We start from the raw sequence: 15875 nt of genomic DNA, 5'->3' as shown, positions 1-15875 counted from the left end.
GAAGGCTTTAGTCTAAACCTTTTAATTTTGGAAGGAAGGAAGAAAGGAAGGAAGGAAGGAAGGAAGGAGGGAAGGAAAGGAGGGAGGGAGGGAGGAAGGAAGATCTTCATTTCTCCATTTATTATTATTAGTGGTAGTTAGTATAGAATGTGCTTACTCTTGTTAATGCCCATCACATTTATTCATTTGCTTACTGTGTGCCAGGCATTGTGCCAAGAGCGGGAAACAGGCCTGTGGAGTGACTTGTTCAAGGTGACAGGGCTGGAATATGAAAGAGCCTCAGACCATAAAACACAGCATGGTATCCCAGCTTTTGAGCGGGCCCAGATCCTGCCCTTCCAGGTTCTCAACCATTTTTTGTGTCCTAGTCTTCCCTCTCCTCTTGGTAGTCAGTGGGCGGAGGCTTATGGCCCTCTCCTTGTGATTTTTAAATATACACAATAAAATACAAAGGCTGGCCAAGGAAACCAAAGGTGAAAACCAAAGGAAGGCCTTTTCTTTGGCCATTCAGCCCTGGGCTGAGGATTCAGAACCCTGCCCTGGTTCAAGCTGCTTACCTGCCGGATGAGGGGAGCCTCAGAGAGGGGCTCAGAGAGGAGCTGGCATCCAACCCAAGTCAGAGGCTTCTAATTCAAGAGCTGAAGACACTTAGTCCAGCCCTTTGTTTTATAGACGAGAAAACTGAGACCCGGAGAAAGAACATTCCCTGTCAGAGGTTGTAGGCAGCGAATGACAAAAGGGAGATCTGAGCCCAAGTCCTCTGCCCCTCCCCCCACCTAGAAAGATCTCCTCTGTGGACCCCTGGGAAACAGGACTCACAGACTGAGCAGAGCAGCAGGTTGCAATTGTGTTTTTGCTACTTAATCTCTGTGCAAGTGATCCCGCCTCCTGTCTGGGCCTCAGTTTTACCATCTGTAAAACAGTAGATGATGGCTCAGGGGCCTTCTCACTCTAGGCCTAGTGAGGGGATGAAAGAGCCTGGGCCTGGAGGAGGTTTTGGCAGCCAGGTGGTGCAGCGGATACAGTCAAGAGAGTTCAAATCTGCCTTCAGACTAGGCCTAGTTGTGTGACCTTGGACAAGCCACTTAACCCTCTATACCTTAGTTCCCTTGTCTGTTAAATGAGCTGGAGAGGGAAATGGCAAACCACTCCAGTATCTCTGCCAAAAAAAACCAAAACCCAAATGGGGTCCCAAAGAGCAGGATGTGACTGAACAGTAACACCAAAGGCTTGGAGATTTAGAACTGGAAGGGACCTGGGAAAGCATTTAATTCAACACCCTCATGTCACAGGACAGCAAACTTAACTAGAGGCCAGAAATGGGAAATAGCTTGCCCAAAGGTCACAGGCAGCGAGTGAGAGAGCTGAGACTCGAACCCGGGACTTCTGACACCAAATCCATTGTTACTCTTGTGAACTCATTCCACAGGACAACAGGAAAGCAGGGGGAGCTTTCTCTGAATAGGAAGGTTGCTGCCTTTATTTCTAAACCAGACACATGCTTCCTTCTCCCAGAACAGCTCCAGTCCACACCAGGAGGTTTTAAAAAGAGTGAGGATAAAAGCCTTTTATTATCAGGGGACCTTTGAATGCTAACAGGAAAGGCCAGCCCAAAGCTGTGCTCTGAGCAGGTGTCAGTGGACCTGTCAAGGCTGCCCACCTTCAGGCTCCAGAGACAGCTGCCCTTTGGATGATGTCTCTTGCTCAAAGCTCACTTGGCCCTGTGGGAAACTCACTGGCCCACATCCTCATCTCTCAGTTTCTCTATTTCGGGATTGGTTCAAGAATTAGGTGGCGCTTTTTGTTTGTATTGCAAAGCTGACTTCTTCAGAACGGAAGTGTGACTTGAAATTGGTGACTTTTTAAAGTATATACATATATAGATTTCTTTTTTGAAGAAATCTAACTGGGAGGGTAGATTACTTTTATACTCTTTGGGCATATAGGGAAAAAAACCCACTCCCAATCCTGATAGGCATCTGCCATACAGCTTTGAGGGAGTGCTGGCCCACTCAGCCAGTGTGTGTCAGAGGCAGGATTTGACCTCAGATCCTCCTGACTGCCAATCTTTATCCAATCCTCCACTGCTACCTCAGTGTACAAAAGAAGAAACTGGACAGTTCATCCGTCATCATTGCTGACCATCCAACCCTGTGAATGCTGCTCCTCTCCCTCCTTCCCCTTCCCCTCCAGGTCATCCAGCTAAGAGCTACCAGGTCAATCAGAGTCTTCCTGACCCCAGGTCTAGAGCTGGCCTCCCTCAGAGACTCTACTGGACTACAGAAATGGAAGACATTAATTATTTTAATGAATGAACACGTCATTGAGTTGCCCTTATCCAAAATAAGAAATGATCTTACCTCCTACATAAATTCCCTACTCACAAGGCAAGAAACAGAGAGAGGGAAGAATGATGTTGTTGGGATGACAGAGGAAGTTCAAAGTTGTTTTTTTTTAAGTTTTATTATAAACGTAGTCATTTTCAATCAAAACAAGTGTTCTGGTGAACCAGGAAAATAACAAAGGATCTGAAGCTCCAGGACTGACAATCAGATTTTCAAATATGTCCATTCACTTCAACAAAACAGTCCGAGAAAAGTCACCCGGTGCTCCTACCTTTCTTCATCCCTTCCATCTGGTCTCCTTATTTTTCCTTCAAAGTCTTCGGCTTGATCACTTCTGGTCAGTAGTTTGTTCAGTCAATGCCCAGGGTTGGACGTGTGGCTCGTTCCAGTCAATGCATACACATATGTGTGTATATGTACATATGTGTATAAGTGTTTGCTTTTACAACTATTAGTGTTGGGAAGTAATTGCATACAGCTAGGACATGTCAGTAAGTTCATAGGTTATCAAGTTTATAGCCAGAAGGGAGCTCGGAGGACTCTCTCATTTTATAGAAGAGAAAACTGAGACCCAGGAAAATCCAAGGTCCCACAGTTGGTAAGAAGCAAACCAGGAATCAAAGCCAGATCATCTGATCCAGATCCAGGACTGTCCCTTCCACCTCAAGTTCAATTCAGTGACATCTACTTTGCTTGCTCAGTTTTTACAAAGCAAATAAATAAATGAATTAATTAAGGAAGGAAGGAAAGAATGGAGGAATAAATGAACCAACCAACAAACAAAGGAGCTGACCTCTACCCAGTTTTAATAAATCAGAGTAAGTCATGAAAAATACATTTTGGAACAATTTTAAAGGAGGACCCATTCAATTCGAGCATTGACTGATTAATTATTGCCTTTTGTGTGCCAGGCATTGTGCCAGGAGCTGGGGATGAAGAGACAAAAACAAAACTGGAGGAGGGAGAAAGTATACAATCTGCACACAGATGAATAAACCCAAAGAATCTACAAAGTGGCTGTAAGAGGGAGGGAGTGCTAACAACTAGGGGAGGTCAGAAAAGTTTTGTGGGGCACAGTGGTCAGTGTGCCCGGAACACTTATCTTCGTGAGTTCAAATGTGGCCTCAGATACTTGCTAGCTGGGTGATCCTTGGCATGTCATTTCAACCAGTTGGCCTCAGTTTCCTCATATGTAAAATGAGCTAGAGAAGGAAATGACAAACCATCTTTGGTTTGTATCTTTGCCAAGAAAACCCCAAATGGGGTCAAAGAATTGCACATGACTGAAATGACTGAACAACAACAAAAGAAAAATCTGGTAGATCAGGTGGTACCTGAGGATCTCAGATCACAAGACAGATCTGCATCCTGTGTCATTTCCAGTGGATCCTGAAGCTCAAAAATGGGATCTATTCTTCCTCTGAAACCCTATTAAGCTTTCAGCCTCTGTCTTCCCAACTTCCCATTTTGTGCCCCAGCCTTCCCCAAATCTCCAATTAGCGAATGTAAACAAAATGAGGGAGAACTTGGGGTGGTGTTTATAATGACAGCCTGCAATTTACTGGTTTCCTAAAAGGCAGTAAATAAAATGAGCTGCTAATTAAAATACCTCCTGAGAGGCCAGAGAGAATAGAGCAGATAAAAGTTGTTAGCAGTTATTGCCAGTTAAGTAGGTTAACCTGATAAAAATACCTGGAAGGGCTTATCTAAGAGATACAATATTTTTAAGTATTTAGGAAAAACAGCTAGGATTCTCTAATCAAAATTTCCATCCATCCATCCATCCTTCCTTCCTCCCTCCCTTCCTTCCTCCCTCCCTTCCTTCCTCCATCCCTTCCTTCCTTCCTTCCTTCCTTCCTTGCTTCCTTCCTCCCTTGCTTCCTTCCTCCCTCCCTTCCTCCCTCCCTTCCTTCCTTCCTCCCTTCCTTCCTTCCTTCCTTCCTCCCTCGCTTCCTTCCTCCCTCCCTTCCTTCCTCCCTCCCTTGCTTCTTCCTCCCTCCCTTCCTTCCTTCCCTCCCTTCTTCCTCCTCCTTCCTTCCTTCCTTCCTTCCTTCCTTCCTTCCTTCCTTCCTTCCTTCCTTCCTTCCTTCCTTCCTTCCTTCCACATTTGGAGGCTAGTTTGCATGTTTGGGTGGCTGGCTTGCTATCTCTAGTCCTGCCTCCTAACTGAAGTTATACAGGAGCGCCCTCTGCTGACTTCATGCTCTAATAAGAGAATGCTGCCTTTGAGCCCCTAAACCTGGCCATCTCTTTCATTTTTACCCTCATGCAGCAGAAATGCACTTCCTGTTGATTCCTATACGAAGTTCCGCAGAATGGCTTACAAATTACTCATGGAATTTCTATCGATTTTTACTGTATATTAAAGAATGAATAATTAAAAAAAAAGAAAAGAAACAAGAATTCCAGAAACTCAGAGGCAGGTTAACTCAGGCTTCATCCACTCCTGACTAGTCCCTGAACAAGATTCTCTGCCCCCTCCCCCCACTACAACAAACCCAGCCCCGAACATCCCTAGCCTTTGCTCGGATGCCTCTAGTGACGAGGACCTCACTACCTTGCTTTGGGACGACTCTCATTGTTCTCAAGTTTCTTCTGACATGAAGAGGAATTTTTCCCCCAAGAAACTTTCCCCCATTGCTCACAGTTCTGTCCTCTTAGGCCAGGGGTGGGGAACCTGCGGTTTCCTCTTATTCAAGGGGTTTGTTCTGTGAATTTTGGATTCAGTCAAAGGGCTGAACTTGAGGTCCTAGAAGGCCTCGAGGCCACACGTTCCCCACCCCATTATAGACCAAGCGGAACAAATCCAATCTCTCGCCCTTTGGACTTGATCTCACCTCTCAGATCCCCTGCCTTCTGGCCCTCAGGCTGCCTCAGGTTAGCCCTTTCCAGTTTCTTTGACCAATCCTCACATGTCATCAAGCTCAAAATATTCTCAGAAAACCAGGAATGAATAATATGAGTATAGATCTGCAGCCTGTGTGGGGGCACACACACACACACACACACACACACACACACACACACACACTCATTGTAGCAAAAATCTACGGAGGCTTTTTTATGGTTCCTTTTAACTAATCCAATGACATTTTCCCAAAATGGACAGTGAGACTAATCAATTAACATGCCTACTGTGTGCCAAGCTCGGTACTAGGATTTGAGGATTATCCTCCCCATGAGCCACTCCCTCGGCCATGCAGATGAGTGCACTCTACAACTAAGAGTCTTCGACCTGTATTTAAGGACCCGTAAGCACCTGCAAAGCCAAAAACGAAGTGGTGTATGCTCCTAACAAGCTTACATTATACCCAGGGAGACAATAGGTATGTATGTGAGTCTGTATGAAAGAGGGTCCCACCTGGGGGCACAGTGTAGATCGGAAAGAGCTTTTGTAGAAGGAGGCTCACTTGAGCTGACCCTGAAAGGAAGCTGCTGCTTCTAAGAGGTGGAAGTGAAGAAGGAGGGAGTGTGCTCCAGGCATGGGGCACAAGCTATGCAAAGGCCTGGAGGGAGGAGGCTTTGCAGGTGCTTAACAGTCCTTAAATACAGATCGAAGACTCTCAGGTGTAGAGAGTTTGCTCATCTGCATTGTAGAGGGAGTTCCTCATGCAGAGGATAGTCCTCAAATCCTAGTACTGAGTTTGGCACACAGTAGGCATGTTAATTGATTGATTAGTCTCACTGTCCATTTTGGGAAAATGTCATTGGATTAGGTAAAAGGAACCATTAAAAAGCCCCCATAGATTTTGCTAAGATGTGTGTGTGTGTGTGTGTGTGTGTGTGTGTGTTTGTGTGTGTGCATTGTAGGGGAGAAACCATAAGCACAGCTTGGCTGGGCTAAAGAGTAAGTGGTGGGGAGGAAAGTGAGATGGGAAATCCTATGCCCAACTGAAATCTCTCAGGACTCAGTTTAAGAGTGGTGACTGTAATGCTGGAAAACCTTTCTCTACTTCAGTCATTAACACTTCCATTCAATTAAGGATTATTAAGGGACCTCCCATTAGCCAGCTGGTTTAGGAATTCCCAGTGACCAGTGTTTGGATCTGTCTGTGTCTTAGAGAATCTTAGCTTTGCAAGAAATCTCAGGGGACATGTCGGTTTCTCCCTTTTGTGTCTGAACATTACCAGGGATGTTCTCTTATATAAGGCTTGAGATAATGTTTGAAATGATGCGGTTACATGTGGAAAGGATCTTAGGGATGAAGTGGCCCCAGCCCTTCATTTTTTACAAATAAGGAAACTGAGTCCAAGAGAGGGCAAGTGAATTGTCCAAAGTCACACAGGCAAAAAGTACTCAAGCTGGGATTCAAATCTATGACTTCTTACAACAAAATCAGACTTCTCCTTTTTCCTTTTTTATTATGAATTCAATCACTAATAATCGTTTCAAAATGCACAGAACAAAAAGAATTATATGTGAATCTGCAAACTTGTAACATGCAGTTTTTATAAAGCTCTTATTCAATTTAATAAGGTAATAACACATGACCTCTTAGTGTCTCCTTATCAATTTCTTTTTTGTTTTTTTCAGGAGATTTTTAAGGTCTTACCGATTTTTTTTTCTTTCTTTTTGAAAATTTTGGTTTTCTAAGCCCTCAAAGCCTTTTGTTTGTTACAAGTAAATATAGTCCAGAAAAAAACAGTTGGCTATTTCTGAAAATATTCACCTTATTCCCTCCCACCTCTGTGTTCCCTCCACTCTGTCATCTCCACATCATCACCTCCATTTTGTCACCTCTACTCTGTCACCTCTACTCCATCACCTCTCAATCCAGTGGTACGAGGTAAGCTTCATCTTAGGTATTAAGGAATTGATCGGAGCAGTCATCAGTGTTGTGAAGCAATTTGAAGTTGCACCCCTTTATATGGAAGTGGAGATCACATACATCATTTCCCTGGTTCTGTTCACTTCCCTCAGCATCAGTGCTTGCTGGTCCTCTCATGTATCTCTGAGACTATCCCTTTCATCATTTCTTAGTACAATAACATTCCATTATTTTCAGTATCTGTCCAGCCATTCCCCCAACAATGTTTTGAGGTCTTTACTACAACGAAAACCATCAACATCTTTGTTTTTCTCTTCCCTCCATGGAGCATTTGACTAGTAATGGTATCAGCGGGTCAAAGGATGCATCCAGTTCAGTGATGTTTTGGGAACTAGTTTCCAGTTCTTTCCATCTCACCATTCTGATGGTCATCCACCATTCTCTCCACTGTCAGATTTGCCCGTCAGACTTTCAAGGGGCAACCTACCACATTTGCTGCCAAGGTAAGCATAGCTTATGAGCCTTAAGCTTCCCGAGCAGATTTGCATTTATCTCTTTTCTGAGACAGGCTGCCTCCTTGTTGAAGTATATTTCAAGTCCCTATTCAGTGGAGGCAGGGAACTGCAGACCCAGAAGATGCTAGCAGCATTGAACTCAAGCCAGCTTAAGGTAGATGTCACCCCCCACACAGCCAATACCTGATAGCACTCTATATAAGGAGAATCTGTGTTCATTTAATTCTCCCAGAAACAAAAGCCTGTGTTTTTAGCACCAATGTTCTCCTGCTGCTTTTATAAGACTGTAGTGCATAGACCACTGTGGTCTTTGAAGAATTAAAAATGAATAGCACCAGAGAGTGATGGAGAAGTGAGTGGTATATGCAGGAGATAATACACATCAAATAAGGAACTGTAAAGAAGGGCCAGAAATAAGGGGGTCATCAAAGCAATGCATGATGGGAAAAGAAGCTGGGTCACTCCCATGGTGAGGATGAAGGAGAACAGCCAGCTAGTTAGAAGGTTCCTCAGGCATCTTCTCAGGGGAAATGGAGGAAGGCATCCAGCATGTTGGGCAGACCCCTGGGGCTAAGGACTGAAAAAACGTGAATCCAAGGCACATCAGATGAGCAGACAGGGCTTGGCCAGCTGTGCATCACTGAAGCGAACATAGAGATGAGGAAAGCAGAGATCCATGAAGGGCTTAGAAGAGTGCTTTCTGGTATTCACAGCAGGCTGTTTTATGGATGAAAAAACCAACACTCTCAGAGGTCAAGAGAAGTTTGGTGACTTTCCCATGATCACACAGTAGGTTAATACTGAAGGAAGGATTTGAATCCAGGTGTCCTGACCTGTCTTACTAAATCACAGCTGCCTTCCTCCTGCCTTCTTTCTCCAAAGTATAGGCAGGAATTAGGGTTTTTGGAGCATCCCAAAGGTGGATCTGAAAATCATGATCATGAGGCAGCGGGAGACAGTGGAAAGAATACTGGACTTCATCGTCAAAGGACCTGGGTTCAAACCCTGACTCTAACATTTACTATCTGTGTGACCCTGGACAAGTCAGTTGACTTTTCTCTGGGGCGCAGATTACTCCTCTGTAAAGTATTTGTAATGAGGAAGAAGTGGGCTTGGACTGGGTGGCCTCTGAGGCCCTTCCAGCTCTAAATCTAGGATCCTAGGACTCACTTTTCAAACCTGGGTCATTGGGATAATGGCCCCAGGATGAGCAGAAACAAGAAAGTCATTTTGATTCTCCTGGGTCTTGGTTTCTCTTCCTAAAGTGAGAAGGCTGAACCAGGAGACCTCTAAGGTCCTTTCCAGCTCCAAAGCCATCATCTAAAGCCTACGGTGATGCTGGTTATTGGGTGTAATTCTTGGCCAGCACAAGAAGAAAGGGGCAAAGGTGGAGGAGGCCTGTCTCCTAGTAATTTTCTCCCTGAAATTCACCATTGCCATGTAGGTAACATAGGGCGGATTCTAGTCCCCATCCTCATTCCCTATTCCTCTATTGAAAATTCTTCTTGAAAAGCTAATTTATTATCATCCTTATGGGAAACATCATGGGACATGGGATGAAGAATTACAGAGGACCTTAGAGATTATCTAAAAAACCAACCCACTCCCTGAGGCCCTTACAGATTAAGTGACTTGTTCATGGTCACCCAGGTAGCAAGTGGCAAAGCCAGCATTAGAATCCAGGCCCTTTGACTCTGCTGTCATATCTAATTGATATTTTTTAATAAGTGGCAAAGGGTGTGGTAGATGACCTATGGTCTCTTACAACCTCCTGAAGAGAGTCCTTTTTCTCCTGACCTGTGACTTCATGGAAGACCCATGTCGCCATGATACAGGGTAGCCTGTGTAGCATACATACATAAATATCTACAATCTGCCTCAACTCACCTGTGTAGGGGGCAAGGGGAGGGCTGAGGCTGGGCACACTTCACAATCCCATTTCCGTGGGACATTGGTTTAGTATCGTATTTATTGCAATAAGATATTTGAAGTTTGGGGCTACAGGGCTCTTTTGGAAAGGGTTCAGGATCCAAGCCACCTTTCCCAGGCAGGCAGCATGGCTTCTATTTTACCAAATGATAAAGACAATAACTTATGACAAGCATATGTATTTATAGAAGTAAACAGCCAAACAGTAGCCGGGGAAGTTCAAAGGTTAGATCAACCGATTTGGCACAGAAGAGCAAGGGGCTCAACCTCAGAAGCAAGATGGAATTTCAGCTCAACCAAGGAAGAAGTCTGTTCTTGGCAGCCTCTGGGGGTACAGGGGCTGGGAATCACAGGACGAGCCTCCCACACCTTAGATCTCTGGAGTCTCCTATTAGCCCCTTGTCTCTTCTTCTGGCCCTGTCTGTCTCCATCTCTGCTTCTTTCTCCCAAATCTCACTGCCAATCCAAAGTCCCATCTCCTTACGTGATCCATGCAGCATCGTCAGGCTTTCCTTTAGGGACCCACCCCAAGTGTACCTGGGGCGACATAGGGAACCTATGATGAGGAAGCTCCCTCTACCAAAGGAGCTTGACACTTGCTCTGCACCTTGGCATTTTAGAGAGCTGCCTGGGGACACAGCAAGGTTAAATCCTTGCCCAGGTCACACAAGCAGTATGCGTCGGAGACAGGATTCCTTCCTAACTCCAGGGCTGACTCTCCAATATAGGAGGCTACTTCTCTGACCAAAACATGCTACTAAATCCACCCTTTAAATGTCTATAGATAATCACCAAAATTAATTCTGGGTAGCTTTCCTTCCTGCCTATGCCTGAGGACTTCTGTTCATGGTGGGAGTTACCGCTAACTTTAAGACCACAATGTCTCAGTGGCTGCGCTCTGCCCTAGCAGAATCATGAATCTCAGAAGAGGAAAGGACTCCAGAGGTCATCTATTGTCCATTTGTGATTCAGAACCAGGCTTTAGCATCTTGAGTCTCTGTCGCTCAACAGGCATTAGGGATACACATAGAATGAATGAGAATCTCTATTCCCTCAGAGCTTATGTTCTAGTGTGAACATCAAAGTTCTCCTCCTGAACAATGGTTCCAATGAGGGTATCGCTCCTTTGGATTTGGATTCACAGGCAATGACTTTTCCATAAAGAGAGCGTTTCTGGAAACCCACCCCTCCTCCACCACTGGTATGAAGTTCATCACGGAAACATTCATCAAACAACCTCTGATGTTTAAGGATTGGTGGCTGGAGACCCAGAGGTGCTGAAGAGGTGGGAAATTCCTAGCTTCTCTTTACTTTTGTGTTATATTTGAGAAGAAAGATGTAGCTAGATATGGTTGATTTCTAATTCCTTTTGTCATTGAATGAGTAGAGTTTGGTTTCTCTCTTGAACATATAGGTTGGGAAAACTGAAGGGTAGAATAGAGAAGCCGATAAAGCCTTGGATATGTAATCAAAAGGCCCAAGTACAAAGCCTGGATCAGCTCCTTGCTAGTCAGCCGACCTTGGAAAAGTCACTCGGGATCACAGATTTTCAGCTGAAAGGATCATAGGATTATGGATCAGAAAACGGAAGGGACCTCACTGGCCATCCGGGCCAATCCCTCATTTGACAATTGAGGAAACTGAGACCCAGAGAAGTTAGGTGACTTGCCCAAAATCATACAAGGGGTAAGGGAGAAAGCTGAGTTTTGAACTCAGGTCCTCTGATCCCAAATCTAGCCTTCTCTACACGACAACACACACTCCATGGCTCTATTCACAGGAAAATTACTTAGACTGCCTATCTCACCTACGTTATGATGAGAAATATTTGGTAGTCCAAAATAATAAAGTCATAATGATGGCATTTATATGGTACTGGCAAAGTGCCCAACAGCCATTTCTTTCAAATTATTGGTAACTGCTAGTGAACAATATACAGCAGCTGGGAGGATGTGTCATAGACAGAAAGGAGGATGAATGAAAACAGAGATCACCCTCCCTCCTTTCCCCCCACCCCCAACCAGGTCAACCCTGCCTCTTGTTATTTCTGCTTAATTAAAGTCCAGTTGGCCAGGCCCAGGAAACAGGGAACAACAGTGCTTTTGTGGTTTTATCAAGTCCGGCTCAGGCTTATTGACTGAAGCCAAGCTGAATCGAGTTTGTCAGGCCAATCGAATCCCTCCCTCTATTCAGAGTGCAGTCACTTAGGAGGGTTATTTCCTTTGGATAATGCACCCTGTTTGCGTTCTGCACAGCTTCCTCCCTGCATCTCAACAGAGCCATTCGCGCCAAGTGTTCCTTTTGTTCAGAGAATGGCCACTTGTGATTAATATTTTCTCATGATAATTCACCTGGCGCCTACTCTGTGCTCGATGTTTCTTTTATCAGTGCATACCTAATTAGCATTCTCTCTTCACAGGAGCTGCTGTGTGCTAAAAGAAAACCGTCCAAAAATTTGTGCTATTTTTCAAATATCCTTTTGTCTCTCTTTTTTTTTGCTGCTCAATGTGGGTAGTTATTGCTAATTTCAAAATGCCAACGGCTGCCCTTCACCATTGCAGACTCTCTCAAGAGCTGGAAGAAACCTCGGACACCACCTATTCCAATCCATATCTGAAAAATAATCCTTTCCTTGATGTCCCAGGAAGTGGGCATCAGATCCTTATTTGAAGTGGGGAGAATTCACCATCTCCTGAATAGCCCATCCTATTGGAGGGAGGTGGCTCAGTGTCCAGAGTACTCGACATGGAGCTTAGAAGACCTAAGTTTGCTTCAGGCAACTTACTAGCAAGGTGACCCTAGACTAGTCCACTGCCCTCTTCTGAGTCTTCCTTTCCTCGATGATAATAAAAGCCATCTCACAGGGTTGTCATGAGGACCAAATGAGAGAATCTGACAAAGTCACTTTGAAAACCTTCAAGCACTGCATAAAAACCAGCTCGTAGAATCATTCCATTTCTGGAGAGCTCTGATGGCAAGGAATTTCTCCCTCCATGCCCTGATATGAAACCTAAATGGCTATTTTGTGCTGTCCTCTGGTGATTCTTCGTTCTGTCCTCTGCAGTCAAGTCAAGCAAGGTTAATTTCTCTTCCACATGAAAGCAGAAAGAGAAGAGAGAGAAGGAAGGAAACGAGAAGGAGAAGGAGGAGGAGGAGGAGAAAGAGGAGGAGGAGGAGGAAGAGGAAGAAGAGGAGGACAACTACAGCAACCTGGGTTCAAATCCCAGCTCTGTCAATTTTTCATCCATGTGATCTTAGACATTTCACCCCTCTGTGAGCATCAGTCTCCTCTTTTGTAAAATGAGGGAGTGATGGATTAAGTCCATGTCCCTTCCACCTCTATGCCAATGACTCTGGGATCCTAGAAAAAATAAATAAATAAAAGACCTGAAGACTCTAAGTAGGATCTTACCTACCTCCAAAGGTTCGAATGTGGAATAATGTAGCCCAGAGGGAAAGGGAGAAGCACCTCTGAACATGTGAAGCTTGGGACTAGTAATGATGCTCTTCCAGGAGTGGATGGAGCTGGATCCTAGGAGGAGGGAGCTGCTTGTCTTCTAAGGAAGCGTGAGGGGGATCCCTAGACACCAGGATTCCCTCCTAAGGTTCTTTTCTTTCTTTTTCTTTTCTTCCTTCCTTCCTTCCTTCCTTCCTTCCTTCCTTCCTTCCTTCCTTCCTTCCTTCCTTCCTTCCTTCTTTCCTTCCTTCCTTCCCTTCTTTCTTTCTCTCTTTCTTTCTTCCTTTTTTACCAACTTAATAACAGTATAGTCACCTCTGCTATGTCTCCAGGGCTTATATCCAGAAAGGGGCAAAGAACTAACTCCCCAAGCCTTGTCAAACTCCACGATTCCTACTTAGTCTTGTCATGCAGACTTATGCCCACAGGCCATCCAGTCAGAACACATCTGGAGACCACTGCTGAGCACAGCCAATTGCCTAAGAGACCGAATACCTTAGGGGCACAGGTGAGGTTGTCATGCTGGAGCTGAACAAAGAAAAGCAGATTTGGGAAGTAAACAGCTGGTTAAGAGCATGGGATCTGAGAAGGGGTCAGACTTCTAGAGCAAGACTTTAAATACAGAGATGAAGGTTCCTGGGGATGAAGTATACCTAACAAGGGCATAGACATAGGGATTTATATAATGTATTATATATATATATATATATATATATATATATATATATATATGTATGTATGTATATATATATGTGTATATATATGTACATATATATGTATTCATATACATGCACACATAGACATATACATACATACAAAAACTGAGGGTGTTTAGCCTAGAGAAGAGTTGACTAAGGAAGGCATGATGGCTGCTGGGAACTATCTCAGTTCCACCCCTCACATGGTATGATCTCAAGGTCCTCCCCTATTGTCATTGTCCTCAATGTTGAAACACTTAACTGCACAATCTATCCAACGTTAAGTATCTTTCCTGAACATTTCCTCCCACTAAACTGGAAATAGTGTAGGTTGAGCTGTGTGTTACCTTAAGCTTTCCCTCATCCCCAATGCTTTTTTTTTACCCTCACCTCCTTACAAAGGCTGGAGACAAAAGAAATCCATGTTTCCTTCCCAGCTGGGAAAATCATTTATTATACATCACCTATTAGTCTTTACAATGGAATTCCTTGCTTACCTCTTTTTTCCCATGAGTCTTTCAGTTCATGAATGTCACCAACTCAATTATCAGTTATAATGGGAAAGAATTCTGGTATGGATAACTCAAAAGAAAAAATAAGAGAAAATACGGTATTCAGGCATAGACTGGGCCTCTCTGTGTACACTCAAAGCAAGCCCTCAAGTTACTTATCTACAGGACACTGTGCAGAAGTAGCCCGTGTGGTGGAGATAGGTGGGATGATCTTCTGGTACAGACCAGCTAAAATGCCAGAATGGTTCAAGAAGGGTGATCAAGGAGAGTTCTTGGGCAGAGTATCTCAAGTGAAAAAGGGGTGGGGGGAAGAGCTGATCCAGTAACATGGGTGTGGGAGGAGTCATGCAATTAAGAAGATGTGGAAAAAATGAAGTCCCGCTGAAGCATCACAATAGGGATCAGCTTTGACCTACACCCTCTAACAGATGGCTCTCCCAAGCTGGCTCTTCTTTGAACTCCCCTCTTGCATTGTCAAGAGCTGGGATGGTTACATGGAGGAGATGGGATTTGAAAGGATTTTAAAAGGTGCATAGAGAGGATCTGGTTAGGTAAGAAGCAGCAGTGTTACATAATGAAAGGAGCTCTAGCCCAGAAGGCAGGGAAATGGACTGTCAGCTGGGCCACTACCTAGCCAGTCACCTTGTGTGGTTCATTAATCCATTGGTAAACTGAAGATGTTGCATGATTTCTGAGTCCTCTTCCATCCTTAATGGTCTATGATTGAATGACTGAATATCCAGTCAAGCTGTCTTCAACTATATTGGAAATATGTTGCCAAATCCTCTCTCTTTCTCTCTCTCTCTCTCTCTCTCTCTCTCTCTCTCTCTCAGTCAGGGCAGGCAGTATAGAACTAAGACTTTCATTTAATAAGGAAAGAGGGAGAAAGATCACAAAGTCAAAGGAAGGAGCAGAGACTTCTCCTACCCTTCATCTAAACAACATGTCCTGCTCAAAGTATCATGGTAAAGGAGCCCATATGCCCATAAACAAATCCCTATCAGGGGTCAGGATACCAGGTGACTTGACCAAGTGGATCCAAAGTTCATTGGAATTTTGTGATCTTTTTCCCAATCATCGCAGTATTATAAATCTCATTAGCACTGATGTATGGGTGGGTCAAGTTCATTAGATGTTGCTAGGTCCATTTAAGAAGTTTCTGTTTCCTTTTGCTACCTGTCTGATATGTAAATCAAATGAGAATATTTCTCACCTTTCCTAGTTTCCTTGGCTCTCTCTCTCTCTTCCTACTTTTACCATGAAAAAAAAAATAGGATCCTCTTATCAGAGAAAGAACATAGAATAAAGAACAGGATGTCAACACCTCCCAAGACGCCCTACCCGTATGAGAGCCCCGTTCTATAGCAGCCCCAAAAGGCGCAGCACTGGTTAAGACCTCCATTGAGAGGGAAGTCACTCCCTCTGGAAGCAGCCCAATCCATTTTGGGATGACTGTAATGGTTCAAAAGTGTTCCTACCTCAAACCTAAATCTGCCTCTCTGTGCCTTCCATCCATTGTTCTTAGCTATGGCCTCCAAGACAAAGCAACCCATTTCTATTCCTTCCTCTGGCCTGAAACATGTCCTAGTTTGGAGCATGGCTGGGAGTCCAGAGGTCTGAGTTCTAAAGAGAGAAAGAATGTCTGAGATT

This window comes from Trichosurus vulpecula, chromosome 7, assembly GCF_011100635.1.
Source record: "Trichosurus vulpecula isolate mTriVul1 chromosome 7, mTriVul1.pri, whole genome shotgun sequence".
NCBI lineage: Eukaryota > Metazoa > Chordata > Mammalia > Diprotodontia > Phalangeridae > Trichosurus > Trichosurus vulpecula.
The sequence above is the reverse complement of the archived record's forward strand: the minus strand, read 5'-3'. Positions refer to the sequence as shown.